This window comes from Pseudorasbora parva, chromosome 6 (genome assembly GCF_024679245.1).
Source record: "Pseudorasbora parva isolate DD20220531a chromosome 6, ASM2467924v1, whole genome shotgun sequence".
NCBI classification, from domain to species: Eukaryota; Metazoa; Chordata; class Actinopteri; order Cypriniformes; family Gobionidae; genus Pseudorasbora; species Pseudorasbora parva.
In genome coordinates this window covers 8,796,937-8,804,485 of record NC_090177.1, presented here as the reverse complement: position 1 = coordinate 8,804,485, position 7,549 = coordinate 8,796,937, and positions in this window count along the sequence as shown.

The window sequence follows — 7,549 nt, the reverse complement described above, 5'->3', positions numbered from 1 at the left end:
AATAATTCAGTTTACCAGAAATGCATGTGATATGAAAGAAACAAAGGTTTGAAAAGAAGGGGAGAGAGAAAGTCTCAGCTGTGGAATGTAGGTCAGAGCTCGTTAACAATTTCAGGGATTTAGTGTTTCAGCTGAAGTTTTGAAAGGAAAAACAAAAGCGTGGCAGGCTGGACAGAGGCCAGAAGCTTTGAGTGGAAACTTCTGAGAGCTGGAACACACACTTGCACTGGATCATCTCACAAGAAGAGCAAGAAAATCATACACAGGCAAACAAGCTTCAACACGATCAGAGCACTTATGAAAAAGAAAAAGCGTTGGTTTAAGCTTGAATTGTATCTTGTTAAATCCGATTGGCTTTCTGAAGTATTGGTGTCCACATTCATAATTAATAACTCCTTTAGCAGACCTATTGTGGCAAGCAGGGCAGGGCAGAGAGCCGTGGGAACAGAGCGCACCGCTGTTCTCGAGTCCCACGAAGGTGCTACTGAAGGATAAAAAGAGGAGTAATGACAGTAAAGGACAAGAGACAGACCAGGCCTACACTGTAAAATAAAACAACAACAAAAAATCCCGTAAAGTTTACGATAAAAAATGGCCAGTTGGTTGCTAGAAATTTACTGTAAAAAATTTGGTAGCAACATTTTAGGTTTTACAGATTTATGTTACATTTACAGTAAATAACTATAATATTGTTAAATTATAAATTTTAAAAAAATGAAATATATTTTATGTACTCTTGATATAAACTGACCACCACCAATGAGTCCCATGATGAATCAAAGCTCATCACAAGCAGCTTTTAGGAGGACAATACTAATATACAGTTGTCATTCAGTGTCATTCACACAAACACTAAACACCCATGAAATTTAAAACATGCTATAAACATTAATTTAACAACGTTAGATGTAACATAAATTCCTAATGTACATAACTCATCAGAAAAACTAACTAAAAAAATCTAAGAAAATAGATCAAATGTGTTACACAGGGCATTCTGGGAATGTCAATTTATTTTTTCATTATAAATTACACAACGATTTGTTCTTTTTCAATTCCCAAAACTTTTATCGTACAATTAAATGTAAGGTTAGATCTTTATTTATGGAAACTTTCTAAAACTTAAGTTTTTAACCGTAGCATTTTTACAGTAATTTACTGTTAAAATCACCATACATTTTTTTTACAGTGTGGTCCAGGCAGATTAGAGTGTTAAAAAACCTAATTTAGAGACATTTGTTGTCGGATTTCATTGGTGATTTCAAATATAAAATGTAATTCTAAGCTTGGTGAACAGATTTGGAGAATTTGTTTGGAGAGTTTCCCCATTCACAGACACACTTGTATGCCCGAAAGGCAGGGCCGCGTTATCCTAATGGGCAACATGGGCTTCAACCCCTGAATACCAGGGGGCCCCCGAGACAATTGTCTTTTGCGTTATCCTTTTTTTTTTTTGGATCGTTGTCTCACACCCGAATCGAGTCACAGCGGACACCCAGTACATCGTCACCTCAACATGTCGAACGAAAATGTAAGAAAATATGACAGTGGCAGGGGCGAATCTACCGGGGTTTCAACTGCCACCCCAAAATAAAGACCATTGCCACCCCAGCAGGCAGCTAGTATAGGCTTTCCCAAATTCCCAATGCATAAAATATAAAATGTTCCTCTACCGATTTACATTAGTGGCGCTTCAAATGTGATGAGATAATAGCAATAAAACACGTCTTTCTATTATTGTGTAATAGTCCAACAAATGACTCCTATATGAACTGCTTAGATCTGCAACGCAAATAGTTTGATCGCGAATAGATCGCCTGTTATAGGTCCCAATGGTAACGGATTTCAGCTTTCTCACTACACACGGATGCGGTCCGGCAGCGGTGCGTCTGCAGTCGATCGTTTCTACACCGAGTCTATTTTGTGCTGGACGCACTGAATTAAAGTGACAGAACGTTATTCGCATTAAAATAAACATGCATTGAAGTGAAAATCTGGTTATTTCACCACAGATTCATGTCATTTAAAGTCTAATCTGTTTCAATGACTTTTTGCCTCGGGTAAAGCAAGGAAACAGACACATTTAGGGAAATAGGGTGACATAATGGAGAGCTCTCGTCCTTTCTTGAAGGTGGAGAAATAAAGTTCTTTATGACCTGCAGGATTTCTTAAAAGATTTAGAAATTAAAGAAATTAAAGACTAGATTTTTTGTCTATTGTAAGTTTTAATGTAAAACCTTTTTGATTTTAACAGGCCTAGTTTAAATATTTTGCCACTTGCATGAGCAACGTAATATATAATGAATATAAAGTAAATATAAAGTGATTAAATGAATAAAACGTTGTTTAAACGGGACATTTAAAGGGTGTATTGTAATCCTGACAGGTTCGGGGGGGTGGGTTGGTTGGGGGGGGCAAGGGCCCCGCAAAAACTTAGCCCAGGGCCCCGCAAAGGCTTAACACGGCCCTGCCGAAAGGTGTTTCAAAGATGGACGCCGAGTGAAAGGACTCACCTTAGTGGTTTTATCAAGTCAAGTCACAATTTCTAAAGCTCTTTACAGATTGTTTCAAACAGCTTTACAGGGATAAACAAGAATATAATGATTTATTGTTCCAAACAGAGTTCAGTTCTGCTGTAGAAAACAGTGTCGAAGTCAGTTTAGTATTGATTCAGTTCTGGTCAATATCTGTAAAGATCTGAAATCAGTTTAGCTTTAAAGCAGAAAACAGTGGTTTTATGAAAGTAATACGTGACTGGAGGCTCCATTTTTAATGGTCCAGAGTGTTTCGGCTTTGCATCATGCGTAACCTCACCATGGTAAAGTCATTGTAACATTTTGCTTTACTAAATAGGTTTATATAATTTGCTGCTCATTCTAATGCTCTTGTGTTGATTGAATTAGCCCACAACAGTTCACTGGAGTGAGTTTAGCACACATTGAGTTGTGAACAGGTGCTCTGAAACTTTTAGTCTCTTCACATGAGAAACATGAGTGGAATGCAGAACTTCACAACAGATTGAGATTCTTACATTTAGAGTCAGTCGTTGTTTTTCTTTGGTTTGAATAGAAACACTGAGAAAGTCATGCACGGGAATAGCTGCTGTTGATGTGTGTACTCATAAAGTGTCCTAGAGCTTTTAATGTGAAATGACTGTTAAGAGCCATGCATTTCTCTGTGGGCGTTTTATTGTATCCCATGCTTCTCAGTGTCCTTCACGGTAAAGTGTTTTCTTGTAGCCTTTTTCTCTTGAGAGCTGAACTCAAAGCACGCAGTGCATCTATTGGTGTATAAATCATGTCCTGTGTTTCAAATTTAAGAGCTAAAAAGAAGGAAAATCATGTTTCAGTTAGGGTTATTATTTCGTCACTGTATCACTTTAACCTCTAGTGCTCAAAACCATTAATTGCTTTGAGTTGGTTAAACTTAAATTAGTTCAATGAAATTAACTTTTATGAGCACAACTGACAAATTGTAAGTCATTTGAATTGTTTAATTTTTTTGTTTTATGAACTTGTTTCTTTTAATTTAGACAAACTTAAATTTAATTGATACTGGGCTGGGATTTTTATTTCCCAGCATGCTTTGGCATGATATTTGAAAGGGATGGTAAATGCTAAAATGTTATGTTTTTTCTTCTTCTTCAAGGTTAATGTTAAATGGATGATATAGTAGTGTTTAATGCTTTTCTATGCTAATTAAAATGAGTTTCTGTTATGTTGTTGTTTTGGGGGGTTTGCCATCATGATGAGGAGTGGAGCTAGCCTGACAAGCCAGACCCACATCAAGATGTTTGGTCTGGAAACTCACCATTGACAGCTCAATCTGAGGGGCGGGATAAACGGTTGTCTTTCAGACTCCCTCTGCACGCGATAGGATAGCGCTACAACCAACCAGAGCAACGAAGGTGAAGCAGAGCTCGTTGATGGATTAAACTTTCACCGTATCCGGTCGGCTAAACTCAGAACACATCTTCCCTTTTTAAGAATGACTTCAGTGCCGTTCTTTGTTCTTTTCTCAGAGAAAAGCTTAACTCCAAGTCTTCCAGAGTCGCGGTCAAAGCTGATTCAAAAGACCGCCGTTCGCCAGTTTCTGTGTTTACTAGAAGCACGCAAACGCAACTCGGTCGTCATTATGGCCCCGCCCACCGACTCTATACACGATATGATTGGCCCGACCTGAGTTTGGTTTTTACAGCTCAGAAGTGTATTGAGAGTTGCTAGACGTCACTCGTGGCAGATTAGATTTGCTGCCGCTAGGGTGTGTCTTGCTTTTTCAAAATAAAGGCGTAGTTTAATGACGGCTTGATTTCGCAGAGCTTTTATTATTCTGCCGCAGACGACACTTACGCTCCTCTGCTCATGCGTATGTGGGGTAACGCAGAGCTGTTTTATCATATTAGATACATTTGAGTGTGTTGAACGTGACGTTGTAATGCTACTCTGTGTGTTCACTCGGTGGCTACTATGAGACAGTCGTTCACACTGCGCATTAAATCAAGAAAGCCAGATTTAAATAATAAGACTAACTGTGTTGAGCGGTAGAACAATGATACATTTTCTGCGGATGAATGATCCAAACAGTTGCTCTACTGTCTAATAACACACATAATAAAACTGGAATCGAGGGTAACGTGGGTATGATGTCATTAACAGAGAAATAAGCTATTTTAACCAGGACACAGATCTTGAATATTGTGCCTTTAAATGTTTTAAATTGCCGTAATTATTCAGCAATAGCTATGATATGCTAATGTTATTAAAGCATTGTGTTACCAATTAGCAAGTTAGAAAGCTAGCCAAGTTTCCACTTTTAAAATAATGATAATTTTAAGTTAAATTAAGAATTAGCTAGTAAACAGTACAAAATCTGCCAGTTCTGCTTAAACTTTGAATTTCCTTACGTAACATTTTTTGAAGTAACTCCAGTTTTTTTTTTTTTAGTTTTGCCAACTTATTTGAGTTGAACATTTTATGCCTGACCTCAGGGAGTGTTTCCCAGTCAGGCTGGAAAACTTGCTGCTTCAAGTCAGACTTGCTGCTTCTCCAGGGAGAGTTTTTTTTAGGCAATATATTTCTTGGCCATCAGTTTTATTGTCTGTTTCCGTAGATCAGCCACCAGACACAGAGGACTAAAAAGAAAAGAGAATTGTATTAATCTACGGACCTGAGCAGGTGTTTGACCACACAAAACACACTTTCTGTGTTTAAAAACATTCTTTCTTCCTAGTTTAATATAAGTGAGTCATTCTGAAATATCAGTCATTATTGTTGTAGTTTTATTTGGTGATGCTATACTGTAAACCACCATTTTTTTTAAGTTAAAGCTGCTGTCTGTAACTTTTTTTGTGTTCAAGATTTACAAAAATTATATAATGAGAATGTACAGCATGAATCCATTTTCCAAACCGTGTTTTGTCTTACCCTGAATCATTATGGTACACTTATAATAAGTGTTTATATTGGGACTATTTCAGGCCAGACGGGTAGGTACCGCTGCGGAGGAGCACAGTCCCTGCGTGATCCGCCATAGACATAAACAGAGAGAAGTAGCTCCGGCTGCAATGTTCTTCCGCAAGACACGTGCAGTTCTGCTTATTAACCACTAGAGCGCAAAAAGGACTGCAGCTTTAATAGAGTCAAAGGATGCGGAAATGGCAGATTTCAATTTTCTGTCATTTTAATAGCTCTTAAAGGATTAGTTCACTTCAAAATGAACATTTTCTGGTACTCGCCCCCATCCAAGATGTTCCGGTTTTGTTTCTTTAGCTGAAAAAAAAAGATATATCGTTTTCGGAAATTACAGAAGGGCTTCAGAGGCTCTGACCGATCCCAGATGAGGAATTCGGTCTTATCTACCGAAACCATTGGTCATTTTCAAAGAAAAAAAAAATAATTTAAATACTTTTTAACGTAAATTGCTCATCTTGCGCTGCTCTGCGGCACCACGGATTGCGTAATCACGTCGGAGAGGCCACGCTAGATGTAGGCAGAAGCACCGCCTCAAGCGGTGTGTGAAGACTAAAGGCCCGTTTCCACCAAAATTACCCGGAACAATTTGTACCAGGAACTTTTTTACAGGAACTTTTCTCCCCCCAGACCTGCAGCTGTCTGCGTTTCCACCGCGATCTAAAGTTCCGTGAAGATTAGGCAGATTAGTCCGGTGATGTAGAACTGCGCGCGACTGCTCCTCCAAGTCAGTGACGGACAGTAATCATTTCTGTGTGTATCGATTGAAAGATTTAGTGGACTGTTTACATGAGACGTTATCTAAACCGATCTGGTGTTTACATGTGATGACTTTCAATCGCAATCATTTTGTCACATGCAGTTTGTCTGCCGCATCAAAAATGTCAACGCTGTTTTCTCCAGCAGCTGGAATGTGTTTACTGTAGCCATAGCAACTCTTAACGGCCACCAGGACTAATACAGTAGTATATAATAAACTATTTATTTGTTGTAAAGTGTAATAATCATCTCAGAAAATTCTTCTGTCAGACGCAGTTAAAGTAAAAACTGCCTGGGGCAATATACGCTGTGTCATTATTCCAACATTATCTTCATAACTTACGAAATAAAAAGTTTACCCCTCCGAAAAATAAACTTTCCTCTCTTGTCAACATGAGCGCGGCGCGCGCTGTCACGTCATGTAAGGACACACACTTAAAAGTAATCGGTCAGGTCGTTTACATGGTGAAAAAAATGAATAACGAGTATGGAAGAGATTCAAGCTGTGCTGCTTTTGCTGATTATGTAACGTTAGATTTACGAAAGAGGTAATTAACAACGACAGAAAAGAGCAGCATATTCAGAAAGCTTGTAAAGCTAGATTTAAAATGACAATGTATATTATTATCAGCTATTACGGACACTGAACGTGAGATGGCTGAGACGAACGCGAGCCATCAAACAGAGAGCAAGACTGATATTTACTGAACGCAGAACGAACCTCGCAAAAGACTTTTAAAAATGCCGGTAGAAATAAAATGCTGTGTGAGCTCAACCAATCAGCATGTTCAGCGCCCAAGTCCCGCCCTCGAAAGTTCCTGAACTTTGAAAAAGTACAACCTCGCGAGCAGGGCCGTTTGGAGGGGGAAATATTTACCCGGAACTTCATTTAGACCCTGGTTCCTGCGGTCGAAACACACCGAGAACCACCCAAAGTTCCTGGGTAAAGTTTCTGAGGTGGAAACGCGGCTTAATACAAACATCCTTTTGAGCATTTCACATATCTGTTCTCAAAAAAGGTTTACAATCCAGAACAAATATAAGCTCTCTGGACAAAAATGTTTTATGTTATAGAATAAAATGTGAAAAAATATTGCAGCGAACTTTAAGTGAACTGTGAACACTTAAACAGCAGTTTCCGGCTTTTGTGTTTATGCGTCATATCTGACGATAAATGGTGAAGAGTGTGTAGACGTATGCTGAGTTCTGGAGTCATATTTCACGTTACAGTCGAAATGATTTTATTGTAAATGAATCTTTAATATGTGAGTCACATGCAGCGATTGATCTGCAGGATGAATGTCCAGTCCAGTTTATTTGGC